This window comes from Erinaceus europaeus, chromosome 20, assembly GCF_950295315.1.
Source record: "Erinaceus europaeus chromosome 20, mEriEur2.1, whole genome shotgun sequence".
Classification (NCBI taxonomy): Eukaryota; Metazoa; Chordata; class Mammalia; order Eulipotyphla; family Erinaceidae; genus Erinaceus; species Erinaceus europaeus.
In genome coordinates this window covers 14,307,991-14,334,380 of record NC_080181.1, presented here as the reverse complement: position 1 = coordinate 14,334,380, position 26,390 = coordinate 14,307,991, and the positions used below count along the sequence as shown (strand labels likewise).

General features: G+C 43.1%; 1 protein-coding gene across 2 annotated transcripts in view; it reads left to right on the top strand.

The window, feature by feature from the left end:
• ABCG4 (ATP binding cassette subfamily G member 4) overlaps nt 1-26,390 on the top strand; it is a 52,818-nt gene that overhangs the window by 10,734 nt on the left and 15,694 nt on the right. The window contains exon 1 of one of the 2 annotated variants that reach the window (XM_007523583.3): nt 26,078-26,386. The exons of the other annotated variant lie outside the window; for it this stretch is intronic. The gene's annotated coding sequence lies outside the window, so the exon portion shown is untranslated. Of the gene's footprint in view, nt 1-26,077; nt 26,387-26,390 lie in introns of those variants that run through there. 2 annotated transcript variants of the gene reach the window in all.

The following is a 26,390-nucleotide window of genomic DNA, read 5'->3' as shown; positions in this document are numbered from 1 at the left end:
TAATGGTACAGTCGACATTTTCCCTCCTAAGTCAATGCTATAAGTAGTATAAGTCCATCACCAATTATTGAACTCTGCTGGCTGGATCAGTCTATGAGAGAACAAGTCTAGGTATATACAATGAAAGCCCATAGCTTGTTGCCGTGTGTAGGCAAAGACTGTCCTCGTGTGGACACACCATTGAACTGCGGCTCTAGCAATGCAGCCTGGAAATTCAGCTCTTGCCCCATGAGGAGCTCTTGAGCTTATATCCAGGTAGAGAGGTTTCTTGCGATGGCTGTATATTGCAGTGCTTTATGCTTTGCCACAACATTAGGACAGCCAGCCACTACTCTACACAATTTCCATTTATAAATGAAACTATAATTTTTTTCCCTTAGAGCACACAAATTGTCTAACACATTTCTTATTCAGAGAATTGTAGAGCTGGGCAGTGACACACCTGGTTAAACATACATAGTCCTATGTGCAAGGACCCGGGTTCGAGCCTCCACTCCTTGCTTAGAGTGAAGATGCTTCACAAGCAGTAAAGCAGGTCTGCAGGTGACACCCTCTCTGTCTCCCCCCCCCCCCCCGCCAATTTCTTTCTGTCCTACCAAATTAAAAGGGGAGGTGGGAAGAATGTATATCAAATACTGAGTAAAAAGAAAATATTTTCTTTAACATTTTTGGTTCATTAGAAAGAAGCAGGCATATGCCATGCTGAGAGCCCAGCCTGGAAACACAGACTTGCTAGCCCTGTGCTCTACTATTGAGCTAACGCTCCTCTTCAACTAGGTACAAAGAAAGGGAGGCACCAAGGAAGGAAGCTTTGCCTTTGCAAGTGATGAAACAGGTCTGCAGGTGTCTCTCTGTCTCTTGATATATCTCTCCACCTTCCTCTCTTTTTCTGGCTGTCTCTATCCAATAAATAGATAAAGATAATAATTAAAAAAATAATTAAAAAAAATTTTATTATTTATTTATTCCCTTTTGTTGCCCTTGTTTTATTGTTGTAGTTATTGTTGTTATTGATGTACTTGTTGTTGGATAGGACAGAGAGAAATGGAGAGAGGAGAGGAAGACAGAAAGGGAAAGATAGACACCTGTAGACCTACTTCACCGCCTCTGAAGTGACTTCCCTGCAGGTGGGGAGCCGGGGGCTCGAAGTGGGATCCTTACGCCTGTCTTTGCGCTCTGCGTCATCTGCGCTTAACCCGCTGCGCTACCACCCGACTCCCAAGATAATAATTTTTAAAAAGAAAGGAAGCTTTGCTAAGCTATCCACTCACATTAGTTTTAATTACATGCATTAGGTAATAGGAGAAGAGTAAGGCAATGCCTCCCACCCCACAGTTGTCACACACTATCTCAACAGACATCCATATACATCAGAATCCTGAAAACTATTGTTTGCGCCCTGAATTTCTTCTCCCCTAGTTCACATGCATGTTCACTGATTTGGTTACCTAAAAGGCAACTAACTTAGTGGGGACTTTGCAAAAGAGAAGATATAAGGAGAAACAGAACTGGACCCAGGTCACAGCAATGACTGCAGTGATCAGACTCAAAGCAGGTGTACTCTCCAGGTGAACTATCTTGCCACCTGGGGATCACAAGAACTTTCTTTAAAATATATAGATATGGAAAAGGGTCAGGTGGTGTCATGCCCTGTTGATCACACATTGCCATGTGCAAGGACCTTGGTTCAACCCTCCAACACCCACTTGTGTGTGTAAGCTTCATGAGCGAAGAAGCAGGCCTGCAGGTCTCTCCCTCCCTGTCTTCTCTCTTGATTTCACCTTATCAAGTAAAGAGAAAAGTAAGGGGGAAATAATCACATTGTAACATAGCAACAGAAACATGGAATCTAAGATGTAACACACATACCTCACAGATGCTTAGAGAAACTGATGAAAGGAGATGTACCTTTCCCACTCTCATGTCAAACTTGGCCTCTATTTCACATGAAATAACACCCACTGCCAAAGTTTCAGTGCCATCTCACCAGTGAGACCCTCCCTCTTCCACGTGTCAGTGAGGAAAGAGGTTTAGAGAGGGGAGAGTCTGGTCCTTTAGCAGGACACACCCCTACTTGCTGGAGAAGGGCTTTGGTCCCTGTCCGGCCCTGCATCGCCAAGCTCTGTCTGCAGCCACATTGCACTGTACTCAGCATGATGTTGTGTTCCTTTAGACGCTTAATAATACCTCTGTGTGATGCACAGCCAAACTGTACCTTCTTGTTTGTGCAGGGTCAGCCTGGCATGAGAAACCCTCTTCACTTTGTATTTGCTTTTAATTGCATTTGTTTATGAAATCCTGTGTAGAGGATGCCTTTTTAATTTTTTTATTATCTTTATTTATTTATTGGGTAGAGACAGCCAGAAATTAAGAGGGAAGGGGAGATAGAGAGGGAGAGAGACAGAGAGACACCTGCAGCCCTCCTTCACCACTTGTGAAGCTTTCCCCCTGTAGGTGGGGACCAGGGGCTAGAACCTGGGTCCTTGTGCACTGTAACATGTGCGCTCAACCAGGTGCGCCACCACCTGGCCCCTTTGAGAATGCCTTTTCTGTAATGAAACATCACTAGCATGTCAAGATAAATTAAATGCCCTTTTAATCAATTATATGTAAAGTAGATTTTCATCAAGAAACATTAGCCATTGTAAGTTTGAGTCTCCTGGGTGTGAAGTCCTTACAGATCTGTTGACTTGTCACCACATTCTCCATGTGGTAATTTAACACCATTGGACTTAATGGGGGTGGGGTGTGGAGGGAGTTAACATAAATCACCAATAGAATCTGAGTGCTGACTAGTGGGACTACTTGGCACATCTTTAAACCATTTCACTAAATCGGAACAATAATCATGCTATATTATGGGTAAATATGACTGCTACTATCTCGCTGGCACCAAACTGAGTCACAGAGAGGTTCTGATGTTCACTGATTGTCACATACCCAGAAAGTCACAATCAGAGTTGTCTGATCCCACTCTTTGTGGCTCCATGTCTGAATGATGATGAAGGACCAGAAAACTACTCCTGAAAGTTGTTGGTTCTGGGTTGTTGGGACACCAATTAGGAAAAAAATCAAGGCAAAGACTGAGTAAGACTGAACAACAATAAGGTTTTAGAGAATTAAATTTGCACTATATTATTATATGATAGAATACAAGTGAGATATCTAGTCTTTGTAAAATGGGATACTCACATTGACATGCTCAGTGCCTTCTTTTCTGTAGGGAGGCACAAAAAGTGCACAAATAATTCATCATCATAGAACCAGAGAAGTGCAAATGAGCTATAATTAAAATATTTAGTGGTATGTGGCCCAAAGCTCAATTGATCCATCTGTAAAGTGAGGGTGCCATGACAGCAATGCCCATGTGGGCAAAGCACAGTGGACAAGGATCCCTAGTGTTTTGTTTTGTTTTGTTTTACCAAGCACTATTTACCTATGGCTTATGGTGGGGATTGAACCTGGGACTTATGTGGGGGATTGAACCTGGGACTTTGGAGCCTCAAGCATGAGAGTCTCTTTACATAACCTTTATGCTATCTACCTCCACCCAAGGATTCCTAATTCAAACCAGAGATTAAACATTAAATGATGCTAGAAAATAAATAGGTTCTAATAGAAGTACATATCTTTACTATTTTTTTTCTTTTACTTTTACTTGCATTTATTTTATGATGACTGTAGTACCGGGCCATAAGTTTGTTTCTTCTGGGATATCTTTTCCTCCTGTGTAACCTCCTCTTCTAGTTTAGCGACCGTCTGCTCTTTTCCAGTGAGGTTCATGTCATGGAGGGGTTAATCTGATCATCAGCTCTCTGAGTTCTGTGGCATGTCTTGGGGGCTTTGTTCACATAGACATGCTCAATGACCAGAGACTCTGTATTTAAACCCATAAATTCAGCATTGCTCTCTGCATTTTTAAACATGTGCAGTAAAAACTCAGCATTCATCTTGGGCCACTGTCCTTGAGTTCAGCCCCATTGTTTGTCCTTGGCATACCTACCAGTGTCAGCATTATAACAATAGAACAGCACACATTGCTTTTAGAATGACATCCTTCAGATATTTGGTGCTTTATTACAGTGGAAAGGTTTCAAGCCTGTATTTTAATAAAGCAGTAGGTCATAAGGCAATCTGGAGATAGTAGTATCTGTGTATGGTTTAAAATTTTTTTATTATCTTTTTTTTTTTAGATTTTTAAAAATATTTATTTCCTTTTTGTTGCCCTTATTTATTATTATTTTTTTTTTGATGATAGTGTGCAGCCCTCTCTAGTACCTGATCTGAGTGGAAATGCTTACAGTTTTTCACCATTGAGTATGATGTTGTCTGTAGGTTTGCTATATATTGTTGCCCTTATTTTTATTGTTGTTATAGTTATTATTGTTATTGCTGTTGTCATTGTTAGATAGGACAGAGAGAAATGGAGAGAGGAGGGGAAGACAGAGAGGGGAAGAGAAAAATAGACACCTGCAGACCTGCTTCACCACCTGTGAAGCGACTCCCCTGCAGGTGGGGAGCCAGGGGCTCAAACTGGGATCCTCACGCTGGCCCTTGAGCTTTGTGCCACGTGCACTTAACCCACTGTCCTACCGCCCAACTCCCTATTATCTTTATTTCTTTATTGGATAGATATAGCCAGAAATTGAGAGGAAGGGAGAGATAGAGGTGGAGAGAGACAGAGACATCTGCAGCACTGCTTCACCACTTGTGAATCTTCCCCCCTGCAGGTGGGGACTGGGGGCTTGAACCAGGGTTCTTGCACATTGTAACACGTACACTCAACCAGTTGTGCCACCATACAGCCCCCTCTGTATGTTTTTGTTGTTGTTGCCCTTGTGTTTTTTTTTAATCACTGTTGTTGTTATTATTATTGTTGTCATTGATGATGTTGTTGTTGGACAGGACAGAGAGAAATCGAGAGAGGATGAGAAGACAGAGGAGGAGAGAAAGACACCTGCAGACCTGCCTTAACACTTGTGAAGCGACCCCCCCCTGCAGGTCCTTGTGCTTTGTGCAGTATGCACTTAACCTGCTGCACTACCGCCTGACCCTCCTGTGTATGTTTTAATACAATAAAATTGAAGCTTATCCATGTTATCTCAGCATGGGGATTATTAAAATCTTGATCAATAAAGAGGTGTTTATGAGATGGGCATTCACAGCACTGAAGAGAAACTCAACCCACAGAACAAGGAGGTGGCTGGGGGGCAGCCTGATGGTGCAGGTTCAGTTTAGGGGAGCAGAAACATTGGGAACAAATTAATGCATGTTGCACTTTGCATCTCAGATGACTGTCATTTTAATTAAAAAGTTGGTGGAGGCCCATGCCCTGCAGAGAAGCAATTATAGAAGCCAGACCTTCCACCTTTTGCATCCCATAATGATCCTGGCTCCAATCTCCCAGAGGGATAAAGAATAGGGAAGTTTCCAATGGAGGGAATGGGACACAGAACTCTGGTAGTGGGGACTGTGTGTAATTGAACCCCTGTGATCTTACAGTCTTCTTAATCATTGTTAATCACTAATAAAATTTTTAAAAATTGAAAAAAAATGTTGGTGGAGGAATTTCATCTTCATGTTACAATCATGCAAAATGTCTATGTATGAATTTTACTGTAGCTAAGAAGACTGTAAGATTGGCTTGCTGTTTTTTAAAAATATTTATTTATTCCCTTTTGTTGCCCTTGTTGTTTTATTGTAGTTATTGGTGTTGTTGTTATTGATGTTGTCGTTGTTGGATAGGACAGAGAGAAATGAAGAGTGGAGGAGAAGACAGGGAGAGAGAAAGATAGACACCTGCAGACCTGCTTCACTGCCTGTGAAGTGACTCCCCTGCAGGTGGGGAGCTGGGGCCTCAAACTGGGATCCTTACTCTGGTCCTTGCACTTTGTGCCACATGTGCTTAACCCACTGCACTACTATCAGATTCCTGGTTTGGTGTTTTTTAAAGATATAATAAAGTTTGCACCCAAAATATTGATGTGAGTCAGTGAATGCCAGGGGCCAGCCCCAGCAGGTTACTAGGGTATTCTGACGGAGGAGGGCCTTCGGCAAAGAATGAGGAAGAATGAGAGACAAGTGAGTTGATGCTGAATCAGTCTCAAGCAGACATCTCTGTCATACGTAAGCAGAACTTTATTTTTATAGTCTCATAAGGCTTAGATCATTAAAACAAAAATTACCAAGGCTTTGATTATTAATATAAAAATCACCAAGGCTTTGGTCACTAATAACAAAAATCATCAAGGCTTTGATTATTAAAACAAAAATCACCAAGTAAGAACAGCACAGGTAGGGAACACCTCCTGCTTTGTGGAACATTCACATTCCAGGGGCACTTTTCTCCCTAGAGATCACATCACAGTTTCTGTGTCTTTTGTTATTACTGTACCTGTGTGCTAGGCAGATGTCCTATTGATTAAGATTAATATTCTACCTGTATGGTTATGCCATTCTCTTGCCCCTATGCAGCAGAAGCCGTTGTTCATAGAAAGTTCAAGCGTGTCATGTTTCTAGGGGCCTTAAACAAATTGAGCAGCCCATTTTTCATAAATTCTGTTCCATTGTTCGATCAGGGAGTTTTGTTTTGGTCCTTACTGAGAAGGCACCAAGGTGGTGCTGACCTGGCCGCCTCTCCATAAAGTTAAGCTCTCTAGCTGGTAATCCATCTTCTGTGTATGCTCACTATGTGACCTAAGTTCTTGTGTACTATTCCTGTGTAAGGAAGTGGGAGCATAGTGGTGGGTGGTAGATTAAAAGCCCTATTATATCTAGGCAGGTACCATAACTTTCCATTTATTTATTTTTTAAAAAAACTTTTCTTTTTTAATATTTATTTTTTATTTATTCCCTTTTGTTGCCCTTGTTTTATTGTTGTTGTTATTGATGTTGTCGTTGTTGGATAGGACAGAGAGAAATAGAGAGAGGAGGGGAAGACAGAGAGGGGGAGAGAAAGATAGACATTTGCTGACCTGCTTCACCACCTGTGAAGCGACTCCTCTGCAGGTGGGGAGCCAGGGGCTCAAACTGGGATCCTTATGCCCATCCATTAACGCCTTGCACCACCTGCGCTTAAGCCACTGTGCTACCACCCGACTCCCCAACTTTCCATTTATTAATTATGCTATGTAAGGTGGCCCCTCCACTATGGGAAACACTAATCTTTCCCTCTATTTTAGTGGAAATACTAAAGGAAGTGGTATAGATAAAGGGGAAAACAATTTTTCCTGTTGGAGCCTCCTGAAAAATTCTGCATTACTGATATTGTTTGTTCCATTATGATCAATCTTACCGAGTGCAGTGCAGTGCAGGTTTTGTCATTACTTTTGTTATTGGTCAGGCTCTGAGTCTGGCCATAGGTAAAGATTATCAAAACCACACAGAGCTTAATCCCAAGCCCTATACATGGCAAAGGCAAGATGGTTTCAGTTTGGCCTGGAGAGTCCAGCCATGCTGAACTTCCTACGAAGCTGGTATCGTGTCAAGCAGCTCGCATGGCAGTGTCTGCACCAAGTGAATTAGCTCACTAGGTAGGATAGTGCATGGCTTTGCTGTGTACACAGCCCAGGTTTGAGCCTGGGTCCCACGACAGCTTTGGTGCTGTGATATCTCTTTCTCTGTCTCTCTGCCTCTACACCTTTACTGTCTCTATCCTAAAAAAAAATGTAGATGTGGGGGTGAGGAGGTAGAAAGAATAATGGTGATGCAAAGAAACTCTCATGCCTGAGGCTCCAGAGTCCCAGTTAATCCCATGTATCACTATAAACCAGAGCTGAGCTGTGCTCTGGGAAAAAAAGTAGATGTGCCTGGGCTTAGATGGTTTATGTTTTCCTTCTTTTTGGAATTATATCTATTGGCCACTTTGGAAAATTAAGTGCATTGGTGGCATTTAAGATGTATTATTGATTTACTAGATTATAAATTATAGGGATAGAGTTCCAGCTTGCTCCCACCACTAAAGTTCAATGCCCCTCTGTGGGAAGCATTCTTAGTCTTCAATGTGGGAAGCTTTATGAAGCATATTCTCTTGACTTCAGGAAACACTTTGATGTAGCTCTCCATAAAATAAAATCTGATTTGCAATACTAAGCATTCGGACCTTAGAGAAAAAAATAATTTTCATAGTGACATGTGATGGGATGTGTCACTATGTATATATGCAGCAAGGAAAATGAGTCAAACTCCTATTTAGAAGGCTTCGCAGTGGTCCAACAATTAAAAGATGAAATAATAAAATACTTCACAGGCCGGCAAGATAGCATGCTTGGAAAGCCACATGCTCTGCCTGTACTTGACCCAAGTTCAAGCCCAACTCCCACCACATTGTAGGAAGTGTCAGTGCTGTGGTGTCTTTCCCCCTCTATTACTTTCTTGCAATAAACCACATGACTTGGGGGACTGCACTTGGTGTTTCTGTGTTTAGTGACACACAATGACGTTAAGTTTGAGTTTTTAGGGTGTATTCTCACACTTTCCAGGGGATGAGGAGGCTTATTTTGAAGCTCTTCATTAAACTGAAGATGGGATAAATAATCCTTGCAAAGGGGAAGACATTCATTCCTTTCTTTTTTTCTTTTTCTTTTTTTTGCCTCCAGGGTTATAGCTGGGGCTTGGTGCCAGCACTACAAATCCACTGCTCCTGGAGGCTATTTTTCCCATTTTGTTGCCCTTCTAGTTGTTATTGTTATTGTTGTTATAGCTGTTGTTGTTGTTGGACAGGACAGAGAGAAATCAAGAGAGGAGGGAAAGACAGAGAGGAGGAGAGATAGACACCTGCAGACCTGCTTCACCGCTTGCAAAGCGACCCCCTTGCAGGTGGGGGAGCTGGGAACTTGAACCTGTTCTTACACTTTGTACCATGTGTGCTTAACCCACTACACTACCGCCCAGCCCCCATTCCTTTAATTTATGGGGGTTTTATGGGATGTAAATTCATAAGCTCTGTTTTTTTTTTTATAATTTCTTTATTGGGGAATTAATGTTTTACATTCAACAGTAAATACAATAGTTTGTACATGCATAACATTCCCCAGATTCCCATTTAACAATACAACCCCCACTATGTCATTCATCATCTTTCATGGACCTGTATTCTCTCCACCCACCCATCCACCCCAGAGTCTTTTACTTTGGTGCAATTCCATTTCAGGTTCTACTTGTGTTTTCTTTTCTTTTTTTTTTTTTTAATAATTTATTTCTTTATTGGGGAATTAATGCTTTACATTCAACAGTAAATACAATAGTTTGAACATGCATAACATTCCCCAGATTCCCATTTAACAATACAACCCCCACTATTTCATTCATCATTTTTCATGGACCTGTATTCTCCCCACCCACCCACCCACCCCAGAGTCTTTTACTTTGGTGTAATACTCCAATTCCATTTCAGGTTCGACTTGTGTTTTCTTTTCTGGTCTTGTTTTTCAACTTCGGCCTGAGAGTAAGATCATCGCATATTCATCCTTCTGTTTCTGACTTATTTCACTCAACATGATTTTTCCAAGGTCCATCCAAGATTGGCTGAAAACGGTGAAGTCACCATTTTTTACAGCTGAGTAGTATTCCATTGTCTATATAGACCACAACCTGCTCAGCCACTCATCTGTTGTTGGACACCTGGGTTGCTTCCAGGTTTTGGCTATTACAAATTGTGCTGCCAAGAACATATGTGTACACAGATCTTTTGGGATGGATGTGTTGGGTTCCTTAGGATATATCCCCAGGAGAGGAATTGCAGGGTCATAGGGTAGGTCCATTTCTAGCCTTCTGAGAGTTCTCCAGACTGTTCTCCACAGAGGTTGGACCAATTGACATTCCCACCAGCAGTGCAGGAGGGTTCCTTTGACCCCACACCCTTTCCAGCATTTGCTGCTGTTACCTTTTCTGATGTATGACATTCTCACAGGAGTGAAGTGGTATCTTATTGTTGTCTTGATTTGCATTTCTCTGACAATCAGAGACTTAGAGCATTTTTTCATGTGTTTCTCAGCCTTTTGGATCTCTTCTGTGGTGAATATTCTGTCCAAGTCCTCCCCCCATTTTTGGATGGGGTTATTTGTTGTCTTGTTGTTGAGTCTGGCAAGCTCTTTATATATGTTGGTTATTAAACTCTTATCTGATGTATGGCATGTAAAGATCTTCTCCCATTCTGTGAGGGGTCTCTTGGTTTGGGTAGTGGTTTCTTTTGCTGTGAAGAAGCTTTTTAATTTGATGTAGTCCCATAGGTTTATACTTGCCTTAGTCTTCTTTGTAACTGAATTCGTTTCATTGAAAATGTCTTTAAAATGTATGCGGAAAAAAGTTCTGCCAATATTTTCCTCTAAGTATTTGATAGTTTGTGGTCTAACATCCAAGTCCTTGATCCACTTGGAATTTACTTTTGTATTTGGTGAAATACAGTGATTCAGTTTCATTCTTCGGCATGTTTCAACCCATTGTTTCCAACACCATTTGTTGAAGAGACTCTACTTTCCCCATGTAATAGTCTGGGCCCCTTTGTCAAAGATTAGATGTCCATAGGTGTGGGGCCTCATTTCTGGGCTCTCAGTTCTATTCCACTGGTCAGTGTGTCTGTTCATGTTCCAGTACCAAGCAGTTTTGATGACAATGGCCCTATAATACAGTTTGAGATCTGGGAGTGTGATGCCTCCGGTTCTGTTCTTTTTTTCTCAAGATTGTTTTGGCAATTCTAGGTCTTTTCTGGTTCCAGATAAACATTTGTAGCATTTATTCTATTCTCCTAAAAAATGTGCTTGGGATCTTGATGGGGATAGCATTAAATTTGTAGATGGCTCTGGGTAATATATTCATTTTGATGATGTTAATTCTTCCAACCCATGAACATGGAATATCTTTCCACTTCTTTGTGTCTTTTTCAATTTCTTTGAGTAGTGACTCATAATTTTCAGTATACAAGTCTTTCACTTCTTTGGCTAGGTTTACTCCTAGATATTTTATTGTTTTTGTTGCTATAGTAAAAGGAACTGATTTTTGGATTTCAATTTCTTCTAACTTAGTGTTTGCATAGAGGAATGCCACTGACTTTTGAATGTTAATTTTATAGCCTGACACCTTACTGTATTGCCTGATGATTTCCAAAAGCTTCTTGCTGGAGTCCTTAGGATTTTCCATGTATACTATCATGTCATCTGCAAATAAGGACAGTTTGACTTCTTCTCTTCCAATCTGTGTGCCTTTAATTCCTTGCTCCTGCCTGATTGCTATGGCAAGAACTTCCAACACTATGTTGAATAGTAATGGTGATAGTGGGCAGCCCTGTCTAGTACCTGATCTGAGTGGAAATGCTTACAGTTTTTCACCATTGAGTATGATGTTGGCTGTAGGTTTGCTATATATAGACTCCACTATCTTGAGGAATTTTCCATCTATTCCCATTTTTTGTAGTGTTTTGATCATAAAGGGATGTTGTATTTTGTCAAAGGCTTTCTCTGCATCTATTGATATGACCATGTGGTTTTTGGTCTTGCTTTTGTTGATGTGGTGGATCACATTGATTGATTTACGTATGTTAAACCAACCTTGCATGCCTGGGATAAACCCCACTTGGTCATGATGGAAGTCTGCTGCTAATCTTATGGGTTTTCCTTTGTAGGTGACTTTGTTTTTCTCTTGCAGCCTTAAGGATCCTTTCTTTATCCTTATTCCTTTCCATTCTAAGTATGATATGTCTTGGTGTCTTTAGGTCTGGGTTAATTCTGTTTGGGACCCTCTGGGCTTCTTGAATCTTTATGTCTTTGATGTTGTCTAGACTAGAGAAGTTTTCAGCTACTATGGCCTGGAAAATGCTTTCTTCCTCTCCTTCTCTTTCTTCCTCTGGTATGCTAGTAATACGTATATTGTTTCTTTTGAAGTCATCCCATAGGACTCTGTTGTTGTTTTCAGCATCTCTTAATCTCTTTTTGAGATCTCTTCTTTTTTAGTTGTCTCTAATTCATCCTCAATCTTGCTAATTCTGTCTTTAGCCTCATAGATTCTATTCTCTCTGCCTTCTACTGCTTTCTGGAGTTCATCTATTTTGTAGCCCTGCTCTGATACTGTTTTAGCTTGTTCAGCTAGTTGCCTTCTTAGCTCAGCGATTTCAGCTTTCAGCTCTCTAATAACCATGAGATTATTAGAATTTTCTTCCATAGTCTCATTTGTTGTTCCTGCATTTCTGATTACAATTTTTTCAAATTCTTTACTCACTCCTGTTATTATTTCCTTAGCTAATGTTTGGATGTTGGACTCGTTGTTTTGTGCTTCACCCTCTGGAGGACTTTTAGCTGGACTCTTGTCCTGGTTCGAGTCTCCAATATTTTTTCTTGTTGTTTTAACCACTTTATATATTATGTTATGAGTTCCCTTTATCAGTACTTTTCAAATTATTGATCACTATTGCCTGGATTGACTTCTGTCTAAGTAAGTTAATTAAAGGGTTCACAGTGGTGGAAGTTAACAGTGATTTCAATCCCTGAGTTGGAGCTCAGTGGTTTAAAAGCCTCTTTCTTTTTTTTTTTCCTTCCCTGTAGGCTATGGGAGCCTGAGGGCTTTTAAACTATCAATAGGCTTCAGCTTAATCACTGACTCCTGACCAAGAGATAAAGCAGGGTGTGGCAGAGATAATCCAGTGGTTATGCAAAGAGACTTTCACAGCCCCTCAGCTATGCCACTGAGGTATAGGTCTTCTCCTGAGTTTCCTGGTTAAATCTCTGTCCCCTGGTGTCCCTTCCTGTCGCTGCTCCAGATTCTGAGGGTAGTAGCAATGGAGACTCAGAGTTGCACTTGGTGAGTCTCTGGGGAGTCCTCTCCTCCCTTAATCTGTCCCCTTGTTGGTGGAGCAGACTGGAGGTGGTGTCTCAACTGATAAACTGTTGAACTGTTAGCAGTCACTTAATCTCTCCTTAGGCCCCTCTCTCCTCTCTGTCACCAGCCAGACGTGTTTGTACTCACGGGTGATTTACTGGGTTCCTGTGGTCATTCTAGTCCTGTCTTGTTTCGGTCCTGGGTGGTCTCCTTTGGTATTCCTAGTTGATCCAGGAGAGGAGAGGAGAGGAGAGAAAGCGATCTGCTGCTCGTAGCTCCGCCTCCGGAAGTCGAATCCATAAGCTCTGGTTTATGGTGGTGTGTGGATTGAACCTGAGACTTTAGAGAGTCTCTTTGCATAACCATTATGCTATCTACTCCCACCCTGGGTTGTAAATTCTTTTAAAAAATGTAATATAATTTTGTTACATATGGGGGGTTAACATAAGAGAGAAAGTGAGAACCCAGAGCACCATTCTAGTATATGAGGTTCCAGAAAGTGAACTGAGGGTCTCATGCATGCAAGTCTGGCTCTATACCAGCTGGGCTATTTCCCTAGCTTGTAAACTGTGGATGCCCAAGAGAGCAAGATAGAACATGCCTCAATTTTAGATGTGTCTTAACATAGCAAGCTATTTAGTGACATTTAAAAAAAATGACTCAAAATAGCAGACATCTGAAAAAGACACACACACAAATAAGTGAATAAATCATTTTAAAAATATTTATTTATTCCCTTTTGTTGCCCTTGTTGTTTTATTGTTGTAGTTATTATTGTTGTTATTGATGTCATCGTTATTGGATAGGACAGAGAGAAATGGAGAGAGAAGGGGAAGACAGAGAGAGGGAGAGAAAGTCGGACACTTGCATACTGCTTCACCAATTGTGAAGCAACTTCCCTGCAGGTGGGGAAGGAGCCTGGGGCTCGAACCAGGATCCTTATGTAGGTCCTTGCGCTTTGCACCACTTGTGCTTAACCCACTGCGCTACCGCCTGACTCCCGTGAATAAATCTTTATACAAAAATATGGAGTGGGGAAGGGGTACCTTTCAGGTCCTGATACATAATGATGGAAAAGATCTTAAGATGGGGAACTAAAAGCATCTTTGCAGACAGCTGTCATGGTGGGATGAGAAACTGTATCCATGTGCCTACAACTGTACTGTAAACCATTACCTTCCAATTAAAAAGAAAAAGATTTAAAGTGGTTCAGGAGGTGGTGCAGTAGATAAAACACTGGACTCTCAAGCATGAGGTCCCAAGTTCAGTCCCCAATAGTACATGTAGCAGAGTAATGTCTGCTTCTTTTTCTCTCTATTCCTATCTTTCTCATTAAAAAATAAACACAATCTTAAAAAAAAGTTAAAAAAAAAAAAAAGAAAATGTGGGGAAAGTACTTGAAAACAAAGATGCTGCCTAGAAGCATGAGGAGCAGAGAATGAAAGGTTTGCAAGTCCTAAATACAAGCCATTTTAGTGCACAGAACAGGACACAGCACCTGACCTGAGAGACCACACTTCCCCAAGACCCTGCTGATTCTTCTTCTACTCCTGCACCTGTTCTGGGCTTCTTTCTTGGGTGACATCACGTAGACTTTCTACACCCACTGCCAGCTCACCCACAAAGGAAGAACATAGGCCTGCAGGAAAAGTCACCTTTCCAGTCCTTTCTCATAGAAGAGACTAAGGAAAAATTATCTAGTACAGGCTAATTCAACTGTGGTCTTCTCCTTTGCAGTCTCCAGGGGTTTCCCCTCCCAGCACCTGGAAATACTGCTAAGGATATCGAATTGATGGCGATGGGGGCTGCAGGGGCCTGTTCCTTCTCTGCCCAGGAGGAGCAGATGCTAGAGCCAATCTTGGGGTCACTGCCTGCAGGCACCTCTCATCAATGACTCCTGCCCTCCTCAAGAAAGAATTGCAAAGTGGGGGCCGGGTGGTGGCGCACCTGGTTGAGCACACATGTTAGAATGTGCAAGGACCTAGGTTCAAGCCCCCGGTCCCCACCTGCAGGGGGAAAGCTTTGCAAATGGTGAAGCAGGGCTGCAGGTGTCTCTCTGTCTCTCTTCCTCTCTACCACCCCCTTCCCTCTCGATTTGACTGTCTCTATCCAATAAATAAATATAATAAGAAAAAATTTAAAAAAGAAAGAATTGCAAAGCTGATTGTCTCACCCAGACTCTTGCATGTCATCCTAACTCAGCCTGTGTTGAGAACTGTTTCGCTGGGTTTTGCCTGTCCTGCTTTCACATGCACAGATATCCTTAGATGATTTGACAGGCTGAGAGTGGGGTCCATGCACATGCCTTTTAAGTTCCCCCATTAGTGCTGGCTTTGTTTCCCTGGATCCAGGGCCAGTGGCACTAATTAGAGAAAAAGAAGTAGAGCCAGCACCCCAGGCCTCTTACCTCAACTCTGCCGTCTTAGTGCCACAGTCTAGGTTTCCATTGAAGAGCACAAATAGCTCTCTAGAAACTCCATTTCCTCTGCTGGACTTTAGCCTTCACATAAGGCCAAGGAAGCAGTGGGGGCTGAGCAAGTCTGGATTTGGAAAAGCACATGCATCCATGTAGCACTGCAGGTGTTTACTGAGCATGTATTGTGTGCCCACAGCAAGTTACAGGCACTGTGATATAACCCACATATCCTGTGACTCAATCTTCCAAAGACCCTGGGGGTTGGGTACTTGATGTCTAACATGAGGAGGATCTTGGAGCTCTGCCTTCTGTTTCCTTCTTATTGATTTAAAACAGAAGTGCTTGCATGGAATAGGAGTTTGGGCAAGGGAGATAGCATAATGGTTATGCAAACAGACTCTCATGCCTGAGGCTCCACAAGTCCCAGGTTCAATACCCTGCACCACCGTACACCAGAGCTGAGCAGTGCTCTGGTCTCTCTCTCTCTCTCAACATAAATAAATAAATAAAATATTTTTTAAAATAGGAATTTAGAGACTGGGAGACAGCATAATGATTATGCAAAAGCCTTTCAAGCCTGAGGCTCTAAGGGCCCAGGTTCAATCTCCAGCTCCACCACAAGCCAGGACTGAGCAGTGTTCTGGTCCCTTTCTCTCTCTCAGTATCTTTCACTCTGTATCTATGCTTTCTTATTAAAATTAAAAAATAGGAGCTTAATAGAGATGGATGCAGGGGTATAAAAAGGAAGGATGGAGTGTTGAGTTCTTCTTACTAGTTTGGACTAATGATAGGTTCCTCTATGTTTTTTCTTCTTTTAAAAATTTATTTATTTATAAAATGGAAACAATGACAATACTATATGATAAGAGGTGTACAATTCCCACCACCAAAGCTCCATATCCCATCCCTTCCCCTGATAGCTTTCCTATTCTTTAACCCCATGGGAGTATGGACTCAGGGTCATTATGGGGTGCAGAAGGTGGAAGGTCTGGCTTCTGTAATTGCTTCCTCATTGAACATGGGCATTAACAGGTCGATCCATACTCCCAGCCTGTCTCTTTCCTTAGTGGGGCAGGGCTCTGAGGGATCGGAGCTCCAGGATACATTGGTGGGGTCATCTGTACAGGGAAGTCCATTTGGCATCATGGTAGCAGCTGGAACCTGGTGGCCCAGGCAAGACCGAGGCCCTGATTCCCTAAATGTTTTATTTAACCACCAAACAGAAGTCCACTTTCATCAGAAATGTATGAGAATTCTCTTCCTACCACACTATCACTGAAATGTATTACCCAGTTATACAAAAGTCAGACATTTTACTAGATAGGAATATAAAATGGAACCTCACTAGAAAGCATCTGATTTATACCATCCTCTGGTGACCAGAATCTGCAGTCACCTACTCCTCCATAACCAGCCTGAGTCTCCAGACCACCATCCAGGAACCACACTTCAGGTCAGAGGTTAGAAGATGGAGAAGCAGAGCCCTGTCCTTGTGGGACCAGCTCTGTCATCCCAAGGAATGGTAGCACTATGTCACATTTTCTTTTACCTCAAACATTCATAAACAAAGAAAGAGTCAAACCCTCAGGGACTGAATGCAACTCTTGCCCAACAATGAAGGTAACCCAAGAGCACCCCAGATAATCTTTACCAAAACCACCAGTAATCTGCCAGCCTCTGCAAATGCTCAGTGTCACCATGGCCCTGCCCCCTGAGCAGCTCTGCTGAGGCCCAAGGTTTGTTTCATGACAGAACCTGACACTAGGCTAAGAGTTTCAATGTCCCCAGAAGCATCCAGAATATAGGCTTACCCAAAAGGGACTTGCAGAACCTCAGAAAATCTTCAATTCATTTTCTGTTCAAATGACCTGATCATTGATCCCCCTTGCTGGCTCAGTGACAGCAAGAGAAATGAACTAGGTCTTCCCCCAGCCACAGCATTTAAAACAGCTTCCAAAACATGGCTTCAGGTTAGGCGTCCCTTTGGCCTCTGGGGCTCTGCAACATTGATTCTATTCATTCCACCTTCCTAGGCATGTGTCTGTTTCCTTTTCTTACCCCAGGGCTCCTTCCTTTGTTCAAAAAGGTCACGGGGTTTGGGTGAGAGGTGGCAAGACCTGTTCATTAGGAAAATGAATATAATTTTTTTCTGGACTTTTTACCACCTTCAGTCGAGCACTGACTGTGCTCCATAGAGGATAGTTTAGATGGTGCTGGTACTTATTTTCCCAGACATTGTTTACTATCAGCCCATTTAGAATACTCACTTATTATATTGAAGGAAGAGATGGGGTTGACAAAATAGCTCATTTGGCTAGTGCATTGTTTTGCCGTATGAACCACCCTGGTTGGAACCTGGAAGAAAAAGAAAGAAAGAGAGAAAGAAAGAAAGAAAGAGAGAGAGAGAGAGAGAGGAAGAAAGAAAGAAAGAAAGAAAGAAAGGAAGAAAGGAAAGGAAAGGAAAGGAAAGGAAAGGAAAGGAAAGGAAAGGAAAGGAAAGGAAAGGAAAGGAAAGGAAAGGAAGAGTGGTCTGGGAGGTGGCACAGTGGATAAAGCATTGGACTCTCAAGCCTAAAGTCCTTAGTTTAATCCCCGGCAGCACATGTACCAGAGTGATGTCTGGTTCTTTCCCTCTCTCCTCCTATCTTTCCCATTAATAAATAAATAAAAATCTTAAAAAAAGAAAAATATAATGCAATGGATGAATGGATTTTTTAAAACTTCTTTATTGGGTGATTAATGTTTTACAGTCAACAGTAAATACAATAGTTTGTACATATATAGCATTTCCCAGTTTTCCACATAAGAGTACAACCCCCACTAGGTTTTCTGCCATCATGGGATGAATGGATTTTTAAAGACAATTAAAAATAGCTTGTTTATCTACTTATTTATTGGATAGAGAGAGAGAGATGGAAGAGGAGATATAGAGAGAAAGATAGCTATTTGTAGACCTGCTTCACTGCTCCTGAAGATTTCCCTCTGCAAGTGGTTATCTGGGGCTTGAACTTAGATCCTTTTGCATGGTAACATGTGTGCTCAGCCAGGTGCACCACATCTGTTCCCTAACTGGATGTTTTTTTTTTTTTTAATAAAGATTTGCCTATTTATTTATTTATTTTTTGTGGTTAATAGTAGGTTACAAGATTGTAAGATTGCAGTATATACTTGAATGAATTATTATTTTATTTTTTATATTTATTATTTATTTTTTCCTTTTGTTGCCCTTGTTGTTTTTTATTGTTGTAGTTAGTATTGCTGTTGTTGTTGTCATCGTTGTTGGATAGGACAGAGAGAAATGAAGAGAGGAGGGGAAGACAGAGAGGGGGAGAGAAAGATAGACACCTACAGACCTGCTTTACCGCTTGTGAAGCGACTCCCCTGCAGATGGGGAGTCGGGGGCTCGAACCCGGATACTTACACCAGTCTTTGCGCTTCACGCCATGTGCGCTTAACCCACTGCGCTACCGCCTGACTCCCTTGAATGAATTATTTTAATGCATAGGAAATAATACTTTGCCATTGAATTTCTAAAATGATCACAGATATTAAGCAATGGATGCAGATGACCTCAAAACCAGGCAAAGTCAAGATCATGATGAACATTATGAAGATTATCTTCTGTGTGCCATCAAACTGCTAGTTATTTCTTTAAAATAATGTCACTGGTACTGAGTTACATGGTAGAACTTATGCCATTTGAACATGTATTATTTGTACCATTCTTTTTTTTCTTGTCTGAAGAGATAGAAAATAACAAATAGCAAAGCAAGAACCGGCATAAGGATCCTGGTTCGAGCCCCCGGCTCCCCACCTACAGAGGAGTCACTTTACAAGCAGTGAAGCAGGTCTGCAGGTGTCTATCTTTCTCTCCCCCCTCTTTTTTCCCCCACCTCTCTCCATTTCTCTCTGTCCTACCCAACAACAAGGACATCGATAATAACTACAACAGTAAAACAACAAGGGCAACAAAAGGGAATATATATATATATATATATATATATATATATATATATATATAAAGAAAGTAACAAATAAGGAAAAGTGTCTGACAAGACTGTGGAATAAAATGGATACTCACAGAAGGCAACAAAAGAAAAAGGCTTCTTTTCCCAAAGAGAACTGCAAAGGCAAAGAAGACAGGTGTTTCCAGATTCAGTGGTAAGGTGTCTACAGTAAATTCCTTCTAGAATCTTCTTAATGATACCAGGACATGTCATTATGGTGGGGAGAGCTGAAAAAGAGCCTAGCATCAAGTAAAAGAGGTGACACCAACTAATGGGGCATAGTGACCTCAGTTGTAGATACAATAGAGCTAACCATCACTGCCATAGTAGATATTCCAAAAGCAAAGAAAATAATCAAATAAATCAATCATGAGAAAAACAGCAGTTTTGTGACTGGGGAAATAGCTCAGCTGGAAGAGCACAGCTGTGAATCCTGGTTAGATCCCTTCACTGTATGTACAGGGGTGGTGCTCTGGTTCTCTTACCAAAACTCTCATGCTCATGTGAATAAAAAACACCAAAAATATTTTTCTTTTCACTTGTCTTTCTTTTAAAGTTTTTTCTTTCCTCCTTCCTTTTTTCTTTTCCTTCCTTTTATTTTTCCTTCCTTCTTTTCTTTGCCACCAGAGTTACTGCTGTGACTTGGTGCCAGCAGTATGAATCCACCACCACTGGCAGCCACCCCATCCTCCTCCCCCTTTTTTTTTTTTTTTTCCTATTCTATTGGACAGGACAGGGAGAAATTGAGAGGGAAGGGGAAGATAGAGAGAAAGATACCTTTTAAAATTAGATTGACAATAATGCCAAAGTGACACATTATATGGTTGAAGAGAACAAGGACTAAGACTGACCCCAAAGACAAGTCACTACAGACCTCCCTTCTAACCAAGACCAGTTAAAGACTTGAAAGGCTCAAAATCCTGAAAAGACTGTGGTATTACACACTCTCTCTAATGCAAAATGAAAACATTAGGGCAGCAGGATAGGCATGTACTTTGTTGTAAACAGGGTAAGGGTTTAGGCCTCTGCACCACAAGGAAGTGCCATGGTAACGGGGGAAGTTCTGTGGTCTCTCCCTTTATCTCTCTTTCAATATATATATGGGGTAAAAAGTTGGTCCAGGGCAGGAGAGATAGTATAATGGTTATGCAAAAAGATTTTCATGCCTGAGGTTCCAAAGTCCTAGTTTCAGTCACCATAAGCCAGAGCTGAACAGTGTTCTGGTAAAAAAAAAAAAGGTGGGGTGGGGTGGGGAGTTGGTCCAGGAGCAGTGGAATCACACATAATGAGGTCCTATTACTGAAAACAAACAAATGAACAGATAAAGGAGATATTAAGCCATGAAGCATTTAAGTGAGATCACACAGTACTTGTCTTTCAGTGTCTGATATATCTCACTTAGCAAAACATTCTCAGGATCCATCCATGTTGTAGCAAACAGCAAAATTTCCTAGTTTGTTGTGATATACCCCTCTTATGATGCTGGGACTTGAACCTGGTCCACATACATGACAAAGCAAGTGCCCTACACAGTGAAATATCTGCCCAGTCCATCCTTGCTTTTCCGCCCCCCTTATGAGTGAAGAGTATCCTATGAACATCTTTATTTATTCATCTACTAATGGGTATTTATGTAGTCCTCATGACTTGGCTAGTGTAAACAAAGCTGTTAGGAGCCTGGGGGTGCAAACTTCTCTCTGACATGGTTGGTTTCCTTCAAATAAGTTTCTAGAAGCAGAATTACTACTTCATATGGTAGCTCTACATTTAACTTCTTGAGGAACATCGTATGGTTTTCCATAGTGACTGTACCAGTTGACAGTCCCACCAACAGTGCTCAAGGGGTCTCATTTCTTCCTGTTCTCACCCACACTAGTTATCTCTTGTGTAGGTGCTAGTCATTCTGACAGATGTGAAATTTGATTTACATTTCTCTATGGGTTAGTGATGTTGCAAAAACTTTCTTGTACCTGTAGACTATTCATATGTCTTCTTTGGAAAATAGTATATTTGGTTTCCCTCCCTCCCTCTTAGCTCTTGAGTTGAGCCTCCCTCAGATTTACCCACCCCTCCTTCCCATTTCCACAAGTATCCAGAAGAGGGCCCTTACCTTGGCAAATACACTAAAACCATTCTGGTCAAAAATAATGTCCCAGTAGGTAAGGCACCTGGGGTGATGGAAGCAGGACTGGGTCAGTTTTAAAGTTCCCAGTTCAATTCCTTCTTAACTTCCATAGGGCCCTGCTACCACCCTTTTCTCATTGGTCCCTAAAGCTCTGCACCCACTGCTGCTCCTATAAATCCCTGGCCAGAGCAGCCAGGTCTGTTAGATTAGTTCCTTGCACTAAGCTGAGATGGGAATCTTCTGCTTCTAACTTGCTCCCCTTAAGCTAATTATCATCAATCCCTTACTTGTCTGGGCCTAGGGAACCTGCCTTGGGTAGAGGCTCTGTGTTGGTGATGGGGTCTGACAAAGGATTTGGGAAGGAGAGAAAAAAAAAAGAATCAATCTCAGGGAATTTGGAGGTGGTCTAGTTGGGAGAGCAGGAGGGCCACCTGGGCATGGAAGGAGAAAGCCCATAGTAAGAAATAGAGGTTTTGTTTCAGGGATGATGAGGTCTAGACTGAGCAATTAAGGTTCTCTTGAGCAGTGGTTCTCCAAGTGTGATCTCCAAACTGGCAGCATCAGCATCACTTTGGTGTATTATAGCTACAGTCCCTGACCCCACTCCAGATACTGTGAGGGAACAGATGTTAGAAAATGAGCTGACATAAGCTCCATCTTATTCTTCTGCGTTCTCTCACTCTTCCTCTTGGCCTTCACCTTGTCTGATGCTTACTGGTAAAGACTGTTTTCATGCACTGTATGTTACTTAGCTATAAGCCAGTCATGGATAGGGGTGGGGTGGGGCAATGAGAATGAAAGACTAAGATCCACTGGAGAAATTCTGGAGGCTGTCCTATAGAAGCAACTTAAGACTGTGTCTCAAAGTTTTGAGGGACCAGTTTGACGTGGTGATTATGTTCTTTTTTTTTTTTGCCTCCAGGGTTATTGCTGGGGCTCAGTGCCTGCACCATGAATCCACTGCTCCCAGAGGCTATTTTCCCCCTTTTGTTGCCCTTGTTGTTTAATGTTGTTGTGGTTATTGTTGTTGTTATTGATGTCATTGTTGGATAGGACAGAGAGAAATGGAGAGGGGAGGGGAAGACAGATAGGAGGAAAGATAGACACCTACAGACCTGCTTCATCACCTGTGAAGTGACCCCCCCCTGCAGGTGGGGAGCTGGGGGTTCAAACTGGGATCCTTACGCCGGTCCTTGCACTTTGCGTCAAGTGCTCTTAACCCGTTGCACTACCACCCAATCTCTGGTGATTATGTTCTAATCATTCATCAAATCACTGAAGTCAGACAACCATGGAACTGGACTCATTTTTTTTTTCTCACCTACTCACTATTTGAATTCCTTCTTTATACAAACCCCAGACCTTAGCCTGAAAGTAAGGTGTGTGTGTGCGCGCTGCGCGCGCGCGTGCGCGCGCATGTGTTGCTGGGGAATGAGCCAAGTGCTTCATACTTATGTAACCAGGCTTCCCCACTCAAACTTTCTAATATATATATTAGAAAAAACATATATATATATATATATATATATATATATATATGTTTTTTTTTTCCTCCAGGGTTATCACTGGGGCTTGGTGCCTGCACTACAAATCCACTGCTCCTGGAGGCCATTTTTCCCATTTTTGTTGCCCTGCTGCCTTTGTTGTTGTTGTTATTGTTGTTACTGCTGTTGTTGTTGGACAGGATAGAGAGAAATTGAGAGAGGAGGGGAAGACAGAAAGGGGGAGAGAAAGATATCTTCAGACCTGCTTCACTGCTTGTGAAGCGCACGTTATAATGCACAAGGACCCAGGTTCAAGCCCCCAATCCCCACCTGCAGGGCTGCAAGTGTCTCTCTGTCTCTCTCCCTCTCTGTCTCCCCTTACCCTCTCAATTTCTGGATGTCTCTATCCAATAATAAATAAAGATTAGAGGGGGTTCGGTGGTAGCTCAGCAGGTTAAGTGAAGTGCAAGTGACCAGTGTAAGGATCCCAGTTCAAGCCCCTGGCTCCTCACCTGTGCGCGGGGGGGTGGGGGGGGTGGGTGGGTGTGTGGTCACCTCACAAGCAGTGAAGCAGGTCTGCAGGTGTCTGCCTTTCTCTCTACCTCTCTGTCTTCCCCTCCTCTCTCCATTTCTCTCTGTCCTATCCAACAATGATGATGTCAATAACTACAACAACAAGGGCAACAAAAGGGAATAAATAAATAAATTTTAAAAAAGATTAGAGAGAGAGAGAGGAGAGGAGAGAGAGAGAGACACCTGTAGTTCTGCTTGACCATCCAGAGAGCTCCCTTGTGTCATCCATAGTGCGCCCATGAAGGGCCTCTGCATGGTAGTAGGATGAGCTATTTTCTTACCCTACCTACAATGGTGTTTTAAGGCATAAATCTGCCATATTCTCAGTTTGCTGGTGTGCTAAAATAAACTCATTTTCCTCGTACCAACCCTCACCTCTTGAATTCCAAGCAGAGTACTAAACCTTGACATTCAGTAACAATGCTAAATCAGAAGCCCTAGGGGGTAGGGCCCAATCTTTTGTACTTTATTTATTTATCTATGTTAACTAGGGCTTTGTTGCTCTGGACCAACATTTTCTTTCTTTCCTCTCTCTTTTTTTTTCTTTTCCTTTTTTTTTACTTTAGATTTAAAAAAGGCAGAGAGAGAGCAGAAGAGAGAGATCACAGCACTGAAGTTCCTTCATTGTGGTAGTGGCTGGGCACAAACTTGGGCTGCACACATGGCAAAGGAGCACACTACACACGTGAACTATTTCACTGGTTGGGCCAACTTTTTTTTTTTTTTTTTTTTAACCAGAGCACTGATCAGCTCTGGTTTATGGTGGTGCAGGGGATTGAACCTGGGACTTCGAAGCCTCAGGTATGACAGTCTGTTTGCATAACCATTATGCTATCTGCCCCACCCACAACTTTTTCATATAAAAATGGAGAGACATAGAAAAAGAGGTGTCACTACATTGACAATTTTCCCAATGTTGTGGGATTGTAATGCTGGGATAGCCAGTCCTAAGGGATGTGGAACAATGTATTTCTTTTTGCTTTTTTCTAAAGTATTTTTATTTATTTATTGTTAGATAGAGACAGAGAAATTGAGAGGGAAGGCAGAGAGAAAGAGCCGAGTGACACTTGCAACCCTGTTTCACCACTCCTGAAGCTTTCCCCCTGTAGATGGGAACCAGGGACTTGAACCTGGGTCCTTGCATGCTGTAATGTGTGTGCTTAACCAGGTATGCCCCTGCCTGGTCCAGGAGAGTGTGTTTCTAAGAAAGGGGAAGAAATTCTACTGGGAACTGGAAAATTGTGTACCAGGGAATGTAGGAGAGTGTCACTCAGTTTGGGTGTTGACAAAAAACTAGATGTGTGCTTTTTTGTTTCTAAGGGGGAGTGTAATTCCTACCTCACACAGGTTTTGTAGGGATTAAATGAGGTTAAGGCCTGGTGCATAGTATTTGCTCAATAAACACAGCTATTGGGGATGGGAAATCGATAGCAGAGAAAAAGAGGTTAACTAGGAGGCTGGAGAGTGGAGAGCCCGTCTGGAGAAGGACTCCTTGGTTCCCAGGGTCGATGATGATATGAGGTTGGAGCCACAGTCCATGGAAACCTCCCAGTAACCGGGTGGGGCCTGGAGCTTCCTGCAGGGGCCGCCAGTCTCCCGGTTGTGGGGAGGCTGGAAGGAGGGGGCACTGCAGGGAAAACTTGACTGATAGTAACCTCTCTGCTGCTGCAGTAAGGAGGCTCCGCGGTGGCAGCTGCGCCAGCAGCCTCCCCTCCAGTTGGTCTCAGCAGTGTGACAGGTGGGAACTTGAAAGCTCAGGTCACGTGTCTTCGCTGACTAACCTACTTACCCCCTTGAAGATGGGCAGGGGCAGGAAGGGACTACGGTAGGCAGGGGGCAGAGTTTGGGGAGATCCCTACACATGTCCAGGGCACCCTATGTAGGAAGGCCGGTGGGAGAGGGAGAGAATGTGCCTAAACCTGAGTGTGTGCCTTTGCACCGGGACTGTTTCTGTCTTAAAGGCCCAAATTTGCCAGACTAAAGATTTCTTCAGCCGCTGCAAACTGGCACCAGTTTAACCTTGGAGCTGAGAGCTCTTCCAAAGCAGCTTCCCCCTCCCCCACACCGCCCCGTTTAAAAATGATTAATTTATTAATGAGAAGCGGCGGGGGGGGGGAGGGGGAGGCAACAAGAGCATCACACTGGCACTTGAGATGCCTGGGTACGAACCTGTGACTAGATGCTTGAAAGTCCATCGTTCTGTCTACTGAACCCCCTCCCCCCCACACACAATTAGTCTCTTCCTTAGAAGGCAAGTGTGTGGCAAGGGAGGACAGGGAGGGGAGAGGGATAAGTATTGCTTTCAAAGTCATTTTAATCTACTTTGGGGATACCTTCAGTGAAACGTGGACTCCAAGATCTGAAAGGAGTGGAGTGGGGTAGCATGAGGAGTAAAGGGCTACCAGTTCCTCTGCACCCCCAATGCCCACCATCACCACCATTGCTGCCCCCTCCTCTTCCATTGTCTATTCTGTAATCCAGAGACCTGTCCGCACGGCATGAGCAACTCTGTCTTTAAGTCAGACCTTCGCCGCCACCCCACCCCACCCGGGCCGGTCCGGGTCCACTCCTCTCCCGCCCGCTTTGGGGCGCTGCTCTCGGCCTCTCAGTCCTCGCCCCCGCGGGCAGTGGGCGGCACGCACTGGCCCTTTAAGAGGCGCGGGCCGTGCGGGCTTGGCTGCGCGGGAGCGGAGCGCAGTCTCCCGGAGGCTCGGGAGGACGCGGTGCGGGGAGTGGGCTGCGAGGCACGGGTACGCAGTCTACCCGAGTGGGGTGCGCCCCGGGCGCCCCTTCTCAGGCGGTGTCATCTCCTTGGATCCGAGGCTCCAGCTCTCCCCGGCTGCCCGCCCCGCCTCGGCCCCGCCCCGGCCCGGGTCGCCGGGACCGGAGCCGGGACGCGGTGCCGCAGCCGAGGCAGGTAGGAGGCTGGGAATCTCCAGCCCAGCGCTGCCCGCACCGGCCGGGGCGCGTCAAGGTGA